Genomic DNA, 20711 nt, shown 5'->3' with positions numbered 1-20711 from the left:
AGAAGAATGTTTTGAGCATCCACAGAATAGCAACATATTCAGTTAGGAATTAATCTGTGCTGCTCTGAAACACAGCGGCGGAAAATGTTATCTAACTGGAGGTTTACATTCATTGTTTTTGTTTTTATTTACTGTAATAAAGATTTCACAGCGTGCTGCATGGAAACGTTCATTGAGAACTGGTTCTGGGCACCTATAAATTGCAGTTAAGATTTACCCTCTGACTGTAAAAGAGTTCATTAAACGCTCAGCAGAGGTGAGGCAAACTGCCAGACTTGAGCGTAACGCCGTCTGCTCCCCGCTGAGCTCCACGCTGCCTCGATGGAAAACATGAAACTCAGGCATCAGGAGGCAGCAGACAGGATAGCAGGGGTAGGGAGCATCGGAGGGAAAATGAGACCAAGAAAGAGGGATCAGAGTCAAGAAATGTGACTCTCAAATTCATCCTGACCCCTATCAATCAGTGGTGCAGTGAAGCCTCCACACTCTGCTGTCCCCTTCCACACTTCAGCAGCATCTGGATCCCATCAGAGCGTCTCGGCACGGGAACCCTGTCAGGCTCTCAGGGAGCAGGAGGGAAACCATTTTTCCCGCTTTTCTCCTTAAAAATATCCCATGGAAATGAACACAAGTTCAGCAGGCCAGTCATGCGAGCCTTCTGCTAAAAGTGTCGTGGGAATGTGATGGCATTTTTTGAAAACAGGGACGTCATGTTGACATCGGTTCAGTCAAGCCTGTTTCTTAATGTTTTCTCAACAAAGCCCCTCTGACAGAATTGCTGTACCACGGCTTCACATGTCATCGTGACACTGCAGCCTCAGATCAGGATTATCTTTGGTCATGGACAAACATCTCAGATCTCCGAAAGAGTCACAATAAATCAGCCTCTTGCTGTTAAACTGTCTTTGTTAGAGCTTCAATCAAGAAAGTTTGAAGGAACTTCACAGATTGTATCTTTCGGGTTTGAACAAAGTTCATCACTGTGTAAAAATGTTGAAGAGACTTTTGTGAGAATCAAGGTTAATAACAAAATTAAGCCAGTAATGCTAATTTACCTTGTCACCCTTTTAGATACTGGACTGGCCACTGGGCAGATTTACAGGTTATCAAACCTTCCAGCAGGACGTCACCTCATCCTTTGCAGGCAGCTACTGGTTTGTCACAAACACCAAGAAAGGTGCCTTGTTCCTATTGGCCGCACACGCATACATTACAGCATGCATTGCTTGCCAACTGGGCCACTACCCTTTCCTTGGCTCAAACCATCGCTGTGCATTGCAAGCAATTAAAGTGACTGAGTTTCAGAGTCTGACAGTGCCTTCTGTGTGAGGGGACATTCATTCAGTTGATTCTGCAGTGCATAATTGTCTGGAAGCACCTCAGCATCTTACGCTACAGGGGCTAAACGCTCTGGCTTGTTTGCATTTCTTTAAACAAATTACAGTTGTCTTGGGTGGAGCTAAGCAAAGGATGCAGCTTCAGCATTACCTCAAAACGGTGATAGTGGAAATGTTTTGGTGGAACATTTGGAATATAATCCACTGCAAAAAAAACTAACTTGCTGCAAAAGCACAATCCAAATCCTCGGCAAAACCTGAAACTTTCAGTGTGGTAGGTCGCTGCCCCGAGTTTCCTGTAGTGAAGAAAATGGTAACACGCACCAGTGGCAGGAAAGGCTAACATGACATAAACTGTCATCCAGGCAGACTCTTCTGCAGATGTCGGAATGCAAACCAAAATTTGACAACATGCAGGATGACTGCATGTGTGCTGGAAAAGTGAACCACACATTAGTTTCGTGCACGTAATGTGTCCACATTCACCTGCAACTGTCTGCAGGCAGCTTTCAATTGATCTTGATGGTTCAACCTGAAGGAAGAAGCAAAGTGGGTGCAAAATTTCACTCTAAACCAAAGGTGTCAAGCTCATGGTGGGGTTAGAGTGAAAGACAAGTCACCAAAGTCATTGGGATTCATCCTCAGGGGATAATGAATGCTCATCCTAAGTTTAATTCATCACTCTCTCTTGAGATATTTTGGTCTAGTGGTGGGCTGACCAGAGCCAACTGAGAATAAACACACGAGCATCTTTGTTACTTTGACTAAAAACACTGTGAGTTTTGGCTTTGCTGGGAGTAATTTCCATTGCATCACTTCACTGCTCCAACCTTGCCTGTCTCTTTCAGTTTATTTGTGGTTTTGTCTGTCACTTTTCATACTTGTGTTTGCATCTGAAGCCACTGTGCTCAAATCAAGAGCTTTCCTGATATGGACTTTATTGTCCCCTGAAGCACCTATTCTTTGAAATTTCCACCTGATATGCATTCTCAAATTTGTTAACTGAAGTAAAAATCAACAATGTTGGGCCAGTGGATAAGACACTGGAGACAAATTTAAGATAAAACAAGCCTCCTTATCCTCATCTCCAGCTCAGCAAACTTTAACATTTATATTGCTTCCTGATCAAAATTGTAAATCAGACACTACATAAATCTTCTGACGATGAGTGAGTCGTGCTATTATTCCGTCAAATCTGATGCAACAGAAATGCATCCATTTTAATCACAGTAGCACCAGAAGGCCTCGTCATTGAATGTCACACTCTGCAAACCTTCAAAAAGTAGCAGCAGGTTGTATTTTTTAGCAGATGCAGCCTAAAAGGGAGTTCTGACTTTTAAGCACAGATTGTGCCTTCTGTGGCCTGTAGTTTTGGAACAAATTTACCTGTTGACACATGAAAAGTAAAGTTGGTTATGTAAATCAGTGGAAAAAACATAATTTGGAGGTTTGACCCTGGTGCTGGCTGTAGTTTCCACTGCTGAGCTCCATCTCCTTCGTGTCGTCTGTTTGGGGTGGAGAAAGTTCCTCACTTTTCATGTGCATATTTGCATTTTAAGTTACTGTGCTCGGGAAATTTTGGGAAATCTCCTGAAATGAGAAGAAGATTAGCCTGTGGCTTGATGAATAATGCATTCCTCTAATACTGCCAAGGTCAGCAGTTCAGCTCCCATCAGAGACGCCCCGAATGTGTTTACAGAACTTGTTCTTCATGGTACAGAGGACTGTCTCGTGTTTGTAGAATATATTCGCCTTAAACATCTCTGCAATCAGTCAGATGCTCATTGAGCAGATTTACATCTCCATTATCTCTATCCAGTGGCTGGTTATCACCGCTGGAGATCTGACATGGTGAAGAGAGCAGCATAAATCAGTATGAGTGAACAGATCTTGTGTTTCTGATAAACTGCCTCTTGCTGCTCTCCTTCCCAGCGTCAGGAGTTAATTCACTCGCTGGCACAAACGCTAACGCCTAAGAAATCTGTGCCACAAAAACAGCATTTTATGAGGCATATGGCTTTTATTAAGAGGAGTCATCAACTTCACCAGCCACTTCATTGGACTGGGGGTAAATATTTTTCATTACCTTCTTTTCATTTTAATTGTGCTTCATTAGAGAAAGGCTTCAAACCGCATGGGAATTCTTAAACGCTGAGAACGAGAGCTTAATGAGTGCAGGCGGAGTTGTTTTGAAGCTGGCGGTTGCTTGCGTTGGGGTTACCTACAGGGGGAACAGAGGGGCAGGTAGGCGTCTGGAGCTCCAGGTGGTTCTATCATCATCTGGAAGTGGAAGTCTTCAGGGAGGACGCCCTGTTTGTTCGTGGCAGGTATTCCACCACAACTGGGGACTGATTAGCTCTTCCTCTCTCCTCCTTTTCACATAATAACCTTCTACTCCATTACATTCAGCCCGTAAGCTGCCATTATTTCCTTTGAGCTTCGTCCAGACAGCAGCTCTGAACCTTTTCATTTGGACGAGTTTGGTCGCAGCAAAGAAATGATGTGTTGTTGAAGTTTTTCCAATCCTATTAGATGCACTTAGCGAACAGCTAGCTGGCCGTAATGTAAGCACACCTACACATTTCACATTCACTGGTCGTACAACGTAAAGTCTGGACCGGGATCAGTAAAAAACCACAATAGTGGAGGTTACGCCAACATATTTTTGGTCTTATTTGTAATGAAAAAAGCAGACAATCTCATTCAGCGCAGTGAAACTTTGATGTGGCTCTATAAACCAATAGAAAATAGGCAAAATACAACACACACACAGGCGTACGTGCACAGACACAACCTCCACATGCACACACTCACAAAATTCAACACCCACTGCTCTGTTTCGAACTCTTTCATTGACTGATCGTGTGTTTTCATGTTCTGCAGACATCAAATGAGTCCCATACGTTGCAGCCAGTTCAGAGAGAAGCTATTTTTAGTATCTGAGGACATTTCGCGGATTCGCCGTCGAGGCCCAAGCAGCGGCCCACGCGAACGCTCGTCGTACCAACTGAGGAATGCTGTGAGCTGTTTAAGGGCCCCGCAATGCTGTTTCCAGAACCGCACAGGGGTCTCAAGGGAAAACAAAGCCCAAATGAAAACAGATGCGCTCGTTTTATATTAATCTCACCAGACACTCGCGCTCGTGTTATTACCATATTCCGTTTCAATTACAGGCCCTAAAGGATGCGTAAGTGCTGACAACTAAAAAATTATCTTGATTCGATTTTATGCAATAGAGACATTTTCTTGACAGATGAGTTTTCCCATCGGACATATATTAGTTAAACAGTCAGGACAGTGGATACAGACTTTCATCTCTAACGTGATTATCAATAACACCAAGTAACAGCAACCTGTTAAAGGAACATTCAACAATTATTTCTAGGAGATGCTTATCTTAGCTTAGCTTAAATAATGGATATTCAGGGGAAACGGCTAACCTTGCTCTTTCCCAAGCTACCAAAATCCATCTACCAGCACATCTAATTAACTCATTATGACAGCTTAATTGTTAATCTATACAAAAACCACAGTGTGCAAATATTAGGATATTATGTGGGTTATATGCAGGCCCAGTGACTTGTGTCCAACCATTGGTCATTTTGTTAATGCAAAATGTAAGTCAGAAAGTCTGCACACTTTTACGCCTAAAATAATTCTCTTTTAAAGCATTCAATTGAAGGCAGTGTTGTTAGGCTTCTTTTTTTTTTTTTTTACAAAACTGAACCAAAAGTAACAAAAAGTTAACCTGCTGCTCCTGATCAGTAAAAATTGACTTGATCCTCTGTACCCCAAAACATGCCAGCAGGATTGAAAGACATCTTTAAAAACTTCCAAAATTAGGTCAATTATTTTAGCAACAAACACAGGAAGGAACTGTCAGACTTTCCAACGGTCCTTGAACTCATCTTAACTGATGCACCATTACTACGGGTGGAATAACCAAATCCAAGCATAAAATCACAAGATATTAAAATAACTTTACGGGTCTCATTTGAAAGTGTTTGCACAAACCAGATTCTGTACAAGCAAAAAATTCTGTGCATCTCAGCAGCTGTGACAAACAACCACGTGATTCAAATTCATGGAGTTTCCAGCGGAACTGCAGGTTGTGTTTACACAACGCAAAGAGAAGACAAGTATCGAAGCAAATTAAAAATGTGTGTAGTTAAATATCTATAGTGTTTGGATCCATCTCTTTGTTTAGTGTTTGTAACTATTGTGGACACTTGAAAACTGTTGTACAGGTTGATTCCAGATTTTTAGAATTTGCAAACTAAATAATCATAAGAAACTCTACTTAATTTTTTTTATTTTGTTTATGTTATCACAACTGTGTCTTACTGTACAGAGGACGTTTTTGAATTCTCTCTACCTCAAGGCATGGTTGCATCATTTTAATATTAATATATATTGGTTAAATCATTCAGAATTTGCATCACTGTCATTTTGTCACAAATTCTGCTTTCCTTTTACGACACCCGTGTGACAGTGGATGTAAATGAAGGGCTGAGTTTAGGTTTGTGCTGATACCAGTAAGCTAATAGATTCTATTGGCTGCAACCCCGTTATTTAAAATCAGTTCAGGACATCTCTACTTCTTTGTTTTTGTTCTTTGTCACACTGGTAACTTCTATTACGTAGTTGATTGCAAGCAAGAATGGCCATGAAGTTGCAAATGTTTCGTTCTTTTTCATAAGGATGATCTGGGACCTCTTCTCTTCTCTAGCCATATCATTAGCTGTGTCAAAGTTTATTTTCATTTCTGACTCCTCGCTGCTTCGTTTTGCCGCTGCCTGGCCGGAGAGAGCGGCTCTGACAGCAAACGCATTGTTCCCAGCCATGCTAATGTAATGGTTGCTGTTGGCTGTCTATCATGTCTCAGTGTTTCCAGCATATTGAGAGTTATTGTGGAGCAGTGGCTGTGACCAAAGTGCATGCAAAAACTCATGCAGTTTACTAGCTGTGGACAGAGAAGCCTCTAGTCTCCATCAGTTCCTGCAGTGCAGCAGCCCAGTCAAGTGTGCGACAAAAACGAGTATGAAAAGAGTGAAATGAGGCGTTCTAATGTCAGATTTATTCAAGTTGAAACCAAGTGGATGCCAAGAGACACACAGACAGACCTGCTAAATGTCAGACACACCGGTGCGACCAGTGAAAATATTTAGTCGCATTCGACAGGTTTTTGGTCGCAGGCTAAAGCCCCGTAAAGAGGCTGCTTTGACCTTCGGAAGGCATTTGTGGTTCAGTTTCCTCCCCAGAGACTGTAACATATGAACAAGAGGAAATAAAATAAGTGATCAAATATTTGCAATTGAATTCAGTTTTTTGATTCCATCCTCTCGAGAAGGATTAAAACTAGGTTACCTATAAAAGAGCCTCTTTTCATTCTGGTGACATTTGAGGCGAAGCACATGGCACTGATCAAACTGTTTGCTCCCCTGTTTCCTTTCCATCTAACCTCAGATTTCTGTCTCTGTATTTATTTCGATGCAGCTGCAGCACTAATTGAGGCAGAAAATATTAGTCACCCGCTGGAAGGGAAAGTGGAGGAAAGAAAAATAAAATAGACGGAATAACGCATTGGTTGGGATGTTCAGAGAGACAGTGAGAAGAACGGAGAGATAGCGCTGCCAAATGCAAGTTCATTTTAATGTCGGCGTGCTGTGGTGTCAGTCAGACCAAAGAACTGCAAAATATGCTTCCATCTTTCAGGCTCCATCATGTTCTTCCAGAATCAATAGCATAAAAATTTAAAATGCCTTTATTCTCAAAAAAAAAAAAAAAAAAAAACTCAATGAGGCTACAAAAGAAAAGCAACACGGTGAAATACTGCAGGTTGTCTTGCAGACTCTCTGAGGTATGACACATGTCCTGCAGGTGCACTGCATTTATTTGGGTATGAATCCATAAGCTGGTAATTTATGCCTTGTTTCGTGCTAACCTGGTAATAAGTAACTCTAATATTAGAGCCAGATTCCCACTAAGAGTTTTATGTTTGGCATAAAAGCATTTATAAAAGGTTACTGATAAAGCAGCGCTGCAACAGTGGAGTAGAAAGCCTGTTTTCTACTGGGATTACTTTAATAGAAAGCACAACTGTAACGGGATATTGTTGAATTAATCAAAATGAGATGCACTCAATTATACATATTTTGGAAAACATGAGAGGATTACATGTGGGAATATTTTTAAAAATAAAATCGAGGAACTTGGAAGGCTGCTTAAATGGAGGCAGGTGGTTCTAACATGATTTCCTGATCACTGTCAATGTGGTATAAACAAAGACATTAGAACCTCGAGAGTTTAATGACAGAAATCTGAATGTTTTTGAGGTTTTCTAATCTCTTGGATTACAGTTTTAGTGGCGGACGGCTTAAGAATGAGAGTCGGCTGCTCAGTGCATCAGCACACAGCTGAACTTTCAGAGTGATTTAATCAAGCAGTGGTTCCCAAAGGGAGGGATAAGGAGTGGTTAAACTCCATTATAATGCCATTAGAACGAGAGAGCAGCAATGAACAATCATCATTCTTGTATCTGACTTTACTCCCCAGTTCTGCCCACCCAAACTGAACTCAAAGCAAAATCTCCTCAAATTGAGCTCCTGGAGACAAAATCAGAGTTACAGGAATCTGTGGCTTCATGCAGGCCCTTTAGGAGTCCCCTGATGTAAAATAGCACATTAAAAATCAACTCACTCTGCAGTATTTTGAGCATTAAAAATTTGCAAAACCTCCTGCGAAAGACAAAGAAATTGGAGACCAAAGGATAAAAATCCGCTCATATGTTTCCTGGGAACACGTCGGTCACACTGCTCATGATTAAAGCCCTGCTGTGCACCATTACACTTAAAAGTTGGCCTATAAAGTTGCGGTGTGTATCGCAGCCTTGAGGAGATTGAAATGATCACCCTTTGATAGGGATCGTTACGGGTATCAAGAAGTGTCCTCTGCAGGCGGCTGCAGCCGGAGGTTCATGTGGCGAATTTGCAGTTCAGCTCTTAGAATAACAAATCTATAAAAACTGCTCGAAGGCGAAAACTGACAGAAACTGGAATATATTAGCCAAAGTCTTCCATGTGACACATCGACCACAGCCACAGTCCCCCTCCTCTCCATCCCACCCTCAAATTAAACCAGAGTTACTGTAAACTGAATATAAAACCCATAATCCTTTGCATCTGGGTTATCGTCTTGGCGCACAGGACGGGTTTGGCAGCTCGACCGCAGCGAGGGCTGGCATACACTCTGCAGTTGCTGCCATACCTCATGTTGGGTGAGTGGTGGGTGTGATTTTTATTTTTTCTTTATTTTGAGGAGGGGATGTCAGAGATCCATAACGGCACACTGGAGAAATGGTGATATGCCACACACCCACAGATTTCATGGCATTCGTCAAATTTGCCACATTATTAAGTGAGAAATCTCTACGCCTACATGAACACGTCTGCTGTGTTTACAGTAAAGACTTGGTATACGGTAAAAGGTGGTACCCTGTTGCAATAAGCTGCAGAATCCCCGTACATTCAGGGGGAAAAAAAAGCTCTTGAGTGGAAAACTCTTGGCAGCTCGAATGCAGTTGACGCTTCTCGGGGGAGTTGCATGACAAAAGGATGATCTAGCGAGGGAAAGAGGAGGGGGAGGCCCTGCAGAGAGCTTGGAAGACTGAGTTTCGCTGAGTGAGCTCCGCGCTCTATCTACCTTTCTGCAAGATTGATGCGAGTTCTTGAACTTTTGACCTTTTGAACTTGAACACCTTTGCAAAGTCTGTTTCTTCTTGTCTCCCTTTTCACACAGTTGCATTGTCTTTATTTGGCTGTTTACTCTGCGACTGTGTCTTATAATTGTAACAGCAGATCTTCCACACAGTTTCCAGTAATAACATGGGAATAAATAATTTGGATCCTCCTCAACAAAGCACTCGGTACCAACAGGCTCTTAAATACAGCGACAGATGCCCGGTGCAGCCTGCCAATCTGTCCTCTGGTCTGAGTCATTCTGAAACTCTGTTAATTAGCAGAGCTGCAATGGAAAGTCTAATGAAGCCATGTCAACTCTGTGTCATCTCTGTGGCAACATCACGCCAACTTTTATTTGGCAAACTCAGGCTTTGTGGTCTGTGAGGCTTTATGTAACTGAGAAAAACAAAATATAATATGCGTTCCCTCTTCTTGGTCCCCAGTTGTATTTAGTCAAGTTTATTATTAACTGTTGTTATTCAAGAGAACCTCACCTCAAAGCAGAACATATAAGGTATACCAAATGTGTAGCGATAATGAAAAACTAGCAAATTAGGCACCTTGAGGCTTCAACAACTTAAACATTTAAAATGTGGCAAAAGCAGAAGCAGATTTAAACCTCAGAACCCAAAAAGCTGAGTTTAACTACCGTGTTATCTTTAAACAAAAATGCCAAAATAACACCTTTTTATCAAAGCCTGAAGCTGTAATAACAGGAAAAAAAAATGTTGAATTTTCCACATGAATTATTTATCAGCAACTTGCAGTTCCATTGAATAACAAATCTAATCCTAAAATCATGATATTTAATTTAAAAAAAAAAAAGTTCTTATTCTACAGGTCACCAAAAATAAACCATTTGCACTAACCAAACTTTGAGAAAAACTAAAAATTCTGAGCTGCTTGGCACAACAGTGGAGCTGATAATGACTCGGCTTCAACCAACAGTCATGTGACAAAAATTCAGTGTTTTTGATAGAATAGGGCTTTTTGTGTGTCCAAAAAACTGGAAGGTGATTCATATGTAAACCAAAACAAATATAGAATATATATTGTATGTAGAGTCACTACTTTTTCCAGTTTTGTAGAAAACACATTTTTGGGATCTCTCTCCTTCTAGCCGTGGTTGTGCTGCTTCCATAGAGGTGCAGGACTTTATATTGCAGAGAAAAATGAGCCAACAGTGAGCAAAAATGTGACGGGAAACAAAACGCCCAGACACTGATGAGAGTTTAGAGAATTAGCATGATGGGATCCAAGAGGATGCAATGCGGTGACCACACCTTTTCCCATACTGCTACAGAGCTTGTTAGATAAGGTGTGCGTGTGTGTGTTCATTTGAGTGTGTTTATGTTGGAAAGCGGCATTATGAGTGAGGTCAGGAGCTACTGCAGCTGATGTCACAGCTTCTGTCCCCACGGTGATGGAGAACAGAGCCTGTGGATAACAGTGGTTGGAGTGATAAGGTCGCTATGGTAACGCTGTTGTTTTGGCCCACTGGCAAACATCAACATAAGTTCAACTGAGAACAGAAGCCAGGATGGTTTTGTATCGACTTCTGTGGGCAAACGGCAGGAACTACAACAACACTTATGAACTGATTTCTGTTGCAAAATACTGTCTGGATTAGAAACAAGGTGGGAGCTTGAGTGGGAACACGGTTTTTATGTGAGGAATTTGTGGGCAAAATAAAGATTTAACTGAGCTGGATGATATTCCCCATCAGTAAGCAACAAGTAGCGCTGTATATTGTATTTACTCATCAGCCAGCCGAGTGTGAAGCAAGGAAAGGCAGAATCGGCACCGCCAAGAACCGGGAATCAGTGAAGCAACTCCTGCAGAGAAAATATAGTTGTTGCTTTGAAAGAGTTAAAGCATTTCATTGACAAACGAGGCGAGACATGAGGTATGAGAGATCGACTGAACCGGCTTGCTGCCAAGTGAAGCTCTTAATTCTATAGTCGGTCTACATTCTGATGCTGTGGCTGCCACAAAATACAGTTTTCCTGTTGATTATCCCTCTGAATCCCAAGCAGATTCTGGGTGTTTTCTGCTCGTCACTGCAGCCTCATCTCCCACAATAATATCGAGTCCCGCAACTCCATGGAAAAGCACAAAGATGGCTAGAAGGACAGAGAACTGTGAAATGTCTTCTGTGCGATCTGACGAAGCTAGAATGTGTTAAATCACAAAAAGGAAAGTGTAAATTTTTTTGACTTTTTAGTTTTCCAAAAATGGAAAATAACCTGGAATCACAGTGGAACATATTTTTCCAAGTACCTACAGGTTTTAACAAAACTGGAAAAATAAGTAGCAATTCTACATACAGTAAATATTTAACTACTTACATTTTGAGTTTGTTTCCACACTCGTCAGCTCCCTGCTCTCTGTAGCACTGTCTGCTGTTCAGCTGAAAAATCCTAGAATTTTTGTCACATGACTGTTGGTCAGAGCTGAGTCATGAATGGTTTCCCAAATAGGTAAAGGAGCTTAGAATTTTCTGTTTTTAATAGAATCCAATTAGTGCAAATGGTTCCTTTTTGCCAAATTATTAAATAAGTAGAACAAGAAAAGCATAGCACAGTACTCCACCAAGTTGGTGCACGATTTCTGATGGATGAAATCTTTAAACAGTTAGAACTCCGCAGCGGTCATTTTGCATTAGGATCATGTGATCATCAGCAGGCAGCTGACTTAGTGTTCACTTGTTGTCATACACACGTGGACAAAATTGTTGGTACCCCTCAGTTAAAGAAAGCAATGAAGTGACATTGACGAATTATCATGATTTTAAGCTGAGAGTTAATTTCCTGATGGAAAGGCATGCTACATAACTTATTTTTTAGGGCCAATACTGATTATTAGTAATTAATCAGATCTGACAGCCATTTGCAGTAAAAATGAAAATCTTAGTGTCAAAATTTAGAAAAACACAAAACAACACAAAGTTTCATTGAAATGCATTTATTATTTGTGTTTTACATGTCTAATTAAACAAATAGACTTTTCTGATCTGAACACTGTTTCATTTAGGCATATCAGCACCATAGTTGATATGCTGCTGATATCAACTATTACTTTTTTAAACCAAAGTAATAGTTTGGTTTAAAAACAGTATCTCTACTATATGTGTTTTGGACACTAGTTTGGGTTAAAGTTAGTTTAAGAAAAAAAATGTGACTTTTGACAGTAAAAAGTTGCTCTTTTGTTGAAGTTTAATGTTTTGTTGACCCATCCATCCACTCCGACCTCCTCTCTCTACAGTTTTTGTCAGCCTGCAATAAAGCTACCAGACTTCATTTGCACCAGCTAACTGTTTGAAAGCCTCAATATTTGAACATAAACAAGTGATGCTGTTGTTTGTTTTTTCAGCCCGGGTTGTACAGAAACAGTTTTGTTAGATTCATTTAAGTGAAGGTGTTGGTCTTTTTGACTCATGTTGAGTTTTTTTTTTTTTTTTTTTTGCTTGTGATTCAGGTCAACACTATGAAAAATGACCCAAACCTCAACAAACACCCACTGAGCACTGAAACACCTGTTAACATTAGCCATGCAAATGAAAAAACATGACCTAAAAAGGCCCACATATAACCTCCCAATCAGATACACAAGCCTGCTCCGTGCAGCAGAAATACTTTTCAATACTTCTCTAATCAAATGCACAGATGCCTATGGCCAAGTATTACAACATTTATGCATGAGGAATAAAATGTGTTTCATATAAACAAAAGATATATAAAACAAATGTTGTAGCTGCAGTCTTTGAGGACACAGATGAGAAAACAAATAAATAATTTCTGCTTTCTTCATTTGCAGACTGTTTACTTTGTGCAGATGTGTGCGATCTGATGTGGTCTGCACTGAAATTCAGTTTTTTCGTCGAGCTGGGCTTCTTGCCAGTCGGAGGCCCTTTTAGCTCTCCCTGCTGCATTGCTCCGACACGTTTTCTGCTCGTGCTTCTCGGAGCCACAGTGCAAAGTGCCCGCTCGGCCCTCCACACTGCAGACCAAAACCACAGGCAGGATGGCTGCGGCTTCGACGGTCAGAGAAAGCACAGGGCTCCACAAAATCAACTTAAACAGTGTGACAAACACTCCAACTCACCTCTGTGAAGCAAACGCAAACACAGACCTGCACACCTTGGGCTGAAGTCATGTCTGGCCTCTTTAAACAAGAGTTTTACCCAAACTTTAGTGAGTGGAATGGTGGAAAACCCAAAATGGAGGCCCTGGCTGAGGTTTCAGAGGACATGACCATACAGTGCTGTAATTATATGTGCTCTAATGCTCTGTGGATCATGCTGCCACAAAGACACATAGAGTCCTTGTGAAAATGAAAAAAACACACAGCTTTTCCATGAAGTGTGACCAAAACACACAACTTTGCATTGTAAAGTCTCGCTGTAAGAACGGAGGCGAGAAGCCTCAACATTACAAGGCTGCAGCTCGTAAGAAACATCAACATCCACTGCATGTGCAATCAGCAGAAAAAAGTTCTGGTTTATGCAGGAAAACATGATGTTGCACTTGCTTGTTGCTTGAATCAAACACTGTGCGGCTTTATCACATATTTAAATGTGTGAATATAATTTATACTCCGATTAGCAGCTTCTGATTCAGAGCTGTTTTTAACATGGAGTGGTTGCACTTACTGTTTTTAGTAAAACCAAGAGTGTGAACTGCATCGAGGGTTTAGAGAGAGATCAATTTTTTTTCACTTTTTCCCCCCCAAAACGACAGAACATTTAATAAAGTGTTTTATTTATCATTATTCAAATAATAAGATCATAAAACTTAGAAAATAGATGAAAAGTTGCTGCTGCTGCCTGTTTTCAGCACCACTGAGGTTTAGCTTTGTTCTTCTGGTTTGTTTTATGGAAGCTGGCATTGAGAAAGTCTTTTTTTTCCTCTTGGCTTTCTGTTTTTGATGTTTGAGTTAACCCTAAAACCCCACAGCTGGTTTGAAGGGCATTTTATTTTTTTTGAAGAGTCACCGAAATGACACCAGCAACAGTTCTTGCTACATCGGGAAAATGAACCAAATCAAAGCTTAAACTCATATTTCTTCAAAATTAATTAGTTTTACTTGTCTTATTTAAATATTTGCCATAAATAATCCATTTGCTCCAACAAGATTCTGTAAAAAACAAAAAACTCTGCGCTCCTCATCGTAACAGTGATTCCATTAGTGATTCAGTTATGACCAAAAGTCAGGTGACAAAAAAAATTGGGACTTTTAGGCTGAACTGCTGGCTGAGTATAGAGACACTTCTTAAAAAACTAATTTAAAAAAAGTGCAATTAATGAAATATCTCTAGTATATAGAGTCACCATTACTTGTGGATGTCCTGAGTTATGTTGCTCTACAGATATCTCACACACACATCTCTATGAGACACATATCTCAGCTTTTTTTTTGCTTGTGATTTGTTGTTACTCAACATCACCTGCTGACAGATAATGATCAATTTGGAGGGACTGGCTATTTACCTTCTGCTCCACACATTTTATTTCAATTGTGCAGCAGCGACATCCAGGAAATCTCCACTCAATCAAACTCATCTAATTCCAGGAAGTTAAAATCATGATAAAAATGAATCTTGGATCAATTCTGCAGCCCCACCTGGGCCTCATAACGGCACAAGAATCTCAGACTTGACTGGATCATGCTGCAGCTATTTCAAACCCTAATGATTCACTGAGCAGGATATTTGCAGCGGTTGTGGCACTTGATTGATTTGCTGGAATGTCCTTTTAGCCATTGTTTCAGAGTGAGTCAGATTGTTGATTCAGACACACACTTCCTCCACATCTCTTCCAGTGTTTCGCTGTCTGACCGACCCGCATCAGGAAGCTCTGAACGATACGACACGATGCTGGTGATGTGGCTGAAATACTCGTGTGCTGCTGTTTTACTACGGATATTACTACAAAATAAGATAACAGTCATCTAAATTACTTCAATACTATGAGACATGCAGGAATGTAGTCCTATTGACTCATCTTTGTAAATACGGAAGAAGAAGCAGAACGAAGATGAAGAAAACATTTAGAATGTAAGAAGAACTTCAAATTTATTTAACAGTAGTACAGCTGTTAGTGGAGGAACTAAGTCTTTAAACTAAGAAAACCAATTGTCCATGTAACTAAACCGTTGATTCAGCTTTAAAATTTAAGTTTTTCTATTTCTTGTTCACAGACTTCTACACTTCAGTGAATAAAATATTTCCATTTATTCAGACACCAAGCACATAATTAGTTAAACTTCATATAGCATCATGGTTCAAATATTTCCAGATTCTAGAGTGTAGATTCCAGAGTTCAGACCAAACATAGTAAAATAGGAATTCAGAATTGGAGCTTTGATTTACCCAAACTATAGTCATTTTAAGTGGAAGCGAGAGACAGTTCTCTTTTCAATTGATCAGTGTTATATATTATAATGTCTAATCTAAACTGCCTGTACTTTTATTAAACTTGTCTGTGCTTTTATTTACTTAATTTTTTTTCACTTGTTTAGTATTTTATTGCATACTTTAGCTTTTATGTGCATGAGCTTTTATGATCTTTTTTTTTAACCGCTGTTTGAGTCCGTTTTAACTATTTTATAAAATTTATGAGTAATTTATTCAATTATTCTGTTCTGTTTTTGATTTACTTAATTAAATGTTTCAGCTGTATTGTCGCTTTTATTTTATTTCAAATTTTACCTTTGAATAATACAAAAAAATCTGCAAACGATAGATTATCTGGATAGCCTAGAATGTTCTGAAAAAACTATCTAACAAAAAACACAGAATACAGCATGTATATCTGACTGGCTAACAAACATTTTGTGTAGTGCACACTCTGAAGTTGGCATTTTTCATTATTACAAAAAGTTGAAGTTTAATTGAGCTGAGAAACAGCAGCTGATTTCCAAAGCAAAAACTGAAATTAAAGTTTGAGCTTGCTCTACTAGGAATGTGCACTCATTAAAAAAAGTGATTTTTACAGAGTAATTTGTGATTTTATTTAAACTACCTCGACAAAGTCTCAAAAGGAGCTGCAGCTGCACAGCGACATTCTCCAGATACTGCAGAGTGTCCTTTAACAAAATCAGTGACATTTAATTAAACCATCGGCTCCTCTGATGCTTTGATTATTTTCAAAGACTGCAGCCTCGTCTTTATAATAATCTTCTCATTAAATTTGATTTCTTTGATCAAAATGCCTTTCCTTGTGTTGCCTCAGAAACAAATCTTTTCTGTCCTCCTCTTTCAGGGTCACAAAGTTGTGGGAAACACGACTATAAAAAGCTGATCTTCCCATGATAAAACTATGCAAAGATCAACACTTTTTCATCCACTTTTATTGGAGCGCAGAGTTCCAGTAATGTATACGGAACAAGCCACGGGGTCATGAGCCTTTTAAATCTTCAGATTAAACCTCCCGTGAACTGGTGCAACAATCCCAAACTGTTTCACTGTTGTCTCTGCAGAACAACAAAGTCACTAATTAGATTAAACAGACAAACAAGCAACGCTCTTTAAAGCTTATTTCCACACACATTGATCTTGGTCACTATTGACTGATGTTTGACTTAGTTTTTGCTTATTAATGCAAACAAACACAAGTAGGGGAACTTAATTCTTATCAGCCAAGTGGTTTTTAATTATATCTCTTCCAAGTTTAGGTCTGATGAAACTGGATTTTTCAACCCCATGAAACGTCCAAAACCAACAATAAACTGATCCTACTACCAAGTGTTGTCTGTGTCACCAAATCCCAATGAAGAACGTAGGCGCTGCAGTTTATTTACACCATCGTGCTGCAATAAATGCTTTTAAAAAAGCACCATTTGCGTCCAAATCCACTAAAAAATAGTCCCCAACAAATGCAAGCATTTGCTAAAAGTCCCAACACCCTTAAAAACAGTCTGTTTTACAAAGAAACTGGACCTTCATCTTTTTATAAATTGGACACAGCTGGATCCAAAAGTGTGACAGTTGATGTAAAATCTGACATGTTTTTATGTGAACCTGGAAATAATCAGAAAGTTTAGAAACATTTAAAAACACAAGAGGTTTTGACATGTAAACCAAAGAAGATTCAGATTCTGCTGTTTCTCGGTCATCTGTCAGACTTATCAGATTAGTGACAGTGTGTACAGAAACTCAGATTTTCTGGGGTGTATCCTTCCACTGAAACAGATGACATTTAACCGGATTTGAACGACTCATCAGAACCAATCTGCAGCCATTGTTCAGATGTCACAAATAAGTCTCTTCCTCCAGTTTCCAGCAGAAAGTTGCGCACACGTTGTGGCAAACGGTCTGAAGTCAGATTGTTATTCTGAGAAAAGAGGAGCTTTGTCAGTTTTCTATGGAACAGATGCAGAATTTATTAGATAAAAAACACAAAACTCCTGTCAGAAGACAACAGACTAGTCTTTTTGCTAACAAATCAACAAAGTTACACAAAAGTTTGCATCTATTTTTTGAGTTAAGACAACTTCTAATGAAATAATGTTCAGCCAGCAAACTACACTGTGTTAGTGGAATTAGTTAAATTGTCTTTAATTATCAATCTGAACAGTCTGAAGGCATGTTAAGATAGAGGAGGGGACATGAAATCCTAAACTCACTCATCGAACCCTTTTCATTCAGTTACCACATCTTGGATTTAATTTTAAGTCAACTAACACAGAAATGTGAGTTAAAATTACACACAATATTAAGTTGATGCAACATCATTATGTCAACCCAACTCATCAAAATTTTTGCATCCTAAATAGTTTGTGTACATCAATAAATTAGATTTTTTTTTCATCTTGCAATTATGCATTTAGTGAACTGGTGGGAACAGACTCTTTGAATTCTGGTTTTAGGTTGCAGAAATGAGACCAACAGGAGAGAGAATGACACCAGAGCGGATCAAACCTACAATAAAACATCCGCAGGGATTATTCAAGGACACTGACAGAGAATCACCTCCACCCTGACTGAGGAGAGGTCCATTCTCCAGAGACATCATCCATCTTCTGATTTGGAGGATTCTTACAGGAAAAAAAGCCCAAACACACCTCAAAGCTTAGACCTGTCATGGACTTTCCTCCACAGCCACCTGATCCTGACATTTATGAGGAATCCAAACATTCCTGACATGACAAGATGCTTTTTGGAATTCTGTCCCATCCTGCTGGGAAAACATGACCATCAGGTTGCTGAAGTCCCTGCAGCTGCTGTCATTAAAGCAAAACTGAGAGATTCTATTTCAGCTAAATTTAAACATCATCAATTCAGTCATTTTTGATTCAATTTTCTCACCCAAAAACGCTCTCTATCGGAGAGCCTTTGTTAAAGATATTAGGAGTACAGCAGCCACACACAGACCAGATGAACGAGTCCATTGTTGGTTTCAGTCTTTTTCTGTTAATAGTAAGAGAAATACAGCAAGTGTTTTATCAACTCATCAAAAACTGATCCATTAGTCTTTCTTTCATATTTACTGTCACTGTAATCTAGTTGACATCAGCTGCAAGGTGTCTGTCTGTGCATATCTGGACGTTTTTATAGATTAGATAGATCGATTAAACATTTGTTGATCCTGCAGCGGGGAAATTTGCCGTGCTACAGCAGCAAAAACAGAAAAAACAGCACAAAAAAGAGGAGCACACAGTGCACAGATATAAATAGATGCTTCCTCCTTTAAGAGAAGAAATGTAAATGTTTATATTATTAAATATAGAAAAATAAAAAAATAAGAATATGGTCATGTTATTGCACATGGATTCTATGGAGGTGTTGTTTGTGTTGCTGCATGTAGTGTTTGTCATATTTACATCATTATATCCCAGTTAGTGGGTGAACTGAACTACAGGGAGCGGGCTTGATTAAACAATCTGGTTACACATGTGAAAACAGTATCTTGCAGTCTGCTGGCTGATCAGTGGCGTGCAGTTCTCCAATAGCTCCTTTGACTTGTAGTTTGTTACGAGGGGAAACAGGCGATCACACTAACGGGAAACTCTGAACCACTGCAGGCAGCCAGAACTGCCAAGTCATCACAAAACTCTGCGTCGAACGTCGTCACAAACACAGATGTGCTCACACAGGCCTGGACCTCGGCACACAGGTGCTGCTGTCTTTCCATTAGGACCTTTGTTTTGGCTGCGGAACGCTCAGATTGCTTATTTTTGTGGTCTTGACCCTTGTGGTCGCTCCAAACTCTGTCGCAGAGGTGTGAAATCAGGCTCCATGTGTTTGCCAAACAGAGGAGCAGAATGAAAAAAAAACTTATTCAAGCCTACACTTAATATGAAAGCTTGAACTGAGCTGCCTACTGTGTAAAAACAGTTTGTAATACAGTGTTTTTGTGGGTATACAGTGTGTTGGTTAAATATGGGCTTCTTGGGGGGTCCATGGCGACCAACAGCATTATACTGATCCCCTGAACGTCTGCGGTGTCTGACTAATACGATGGGAAGCATCATCCTTTACTGTTACACAAAGTTTAGGACCAGCGTATTTCATAACGCTCCCATGCAGCAGCTTTATAATATGTGTCTTTAAGTCATGACTGTATGAAAGAGAGAACGATTTACAGTAACAGCCTTCAACCACACTGCATCTGGTTTTCATTAGGACAACACTTCTTATGTGACCGGATGGCAGCTTCTTTTTTTGTTTTTTTTCCTCTCACAGCAACTGCTACAAGCTGGAAGCCATTTAAACCGTTGCAGCCGCCGCGTTCTGTTGTTGTTGACTGTGTTTGTCTGCCGTTTGTTTGCAGCGTTAACCTCTACCACCTTTTACTTTGCAAAGAAAACTAGTGTGACACCTGGGTGATTTACCGAATACCGGTGTGCTGGTGCCTGCAGGGTGATTGGGTCATTATTGCAGGGAGAGTGGGAGGTGCATGCCGGATGACAGATGTGCATCTCAATGGATTCCATGTGGACAAGAGTTTGCCGTAGCTAGACACCCAGATAACGATATTCTGTGTTTTAGGCTTTTTCCCTGTCTGATGGGGTGTTCTGGACTGTTTTTGACAATCGATGATATTAGCATTGTCATAATGTTGACATAGGTCTGATTAACCTTGATCTACTCAGACTGAAATGTTCTCGGGTACACTGAGTTGCTTCTTCACTGTATTTACAAGACACAGAGTTTGTTGACATGCACACTCTGCATGTGCGATAAAAGGGAGAAAAACACTAAAAAGGAAGATTTATTTGCAAAAAGAAACACAACATCAGTTGTATGCAAATATTTTGGCTACAGAAAGGATGATGTTGACTAAAAATAGGTTTTCTGTCAGCAGTGTCTTGCAGTTGTTGACACCACAAGAGGCAACACGGCTGATGTGTTTGACCAGAAAGCTTTGTTTGGCGAGTGTAAGGCCAGATCTGAATGCCATCCAATACAAAAAAAACCACATCACCATATGAGAGTGGTTCCAAATGATTTTTTTCTGCTTTTTTATTTTCTAGGCAGATGCACTCCAAAACAAAATGTCTCTAATCATTCTAGAATGATTCATTCTTTCTGACTATAGCAAGTCATCTGGTGAAAATTCCTTGTTTTTTTCATATCACAGAAAAACATATTTTTTTCTGATATTATGTTGCCCAATTACGAAGCCCAAAGTTC

General features: G+C 39.9%; 1 protein-coding gene across 1 annotated transcript in view; it reads right to left on the bottom strand.

Moving 5' to 3' along the window:
- The window catches only part of pear1 (platelet endothelial aggregation receptor 1), a 69504-nt gene that overhangs the window by 41523 nt on the left and 7270 nt on the right, over positions 1 to 20711 (bottom strand). The gene's annotated exons all lie outside the window — the stretch shown is intronic.

Source organism: Acanthochromis polyacanthus, chromosome 12, assembly GCF_021347895.1.
Source record: "Acanthochromis polyacanthus isolate Apoly-LR-REF ecotype Palm Island chromosome 12, KAUST_Apoly_ChrSc, whole genome shotgun sequence".
In the NCBI taxonomy this organism is placed as follows: Eukaryota; Metazoa; Chordata; class Actinopteri; family Pomacentridae; genus Acanthochromis; species Acanthochromis polyacanthus.
The sequence above is the reverse complement of the archived record's forward strand: the minus strand, read 5'-3'. Positions and strand labels throughout refer to the sequence as shown.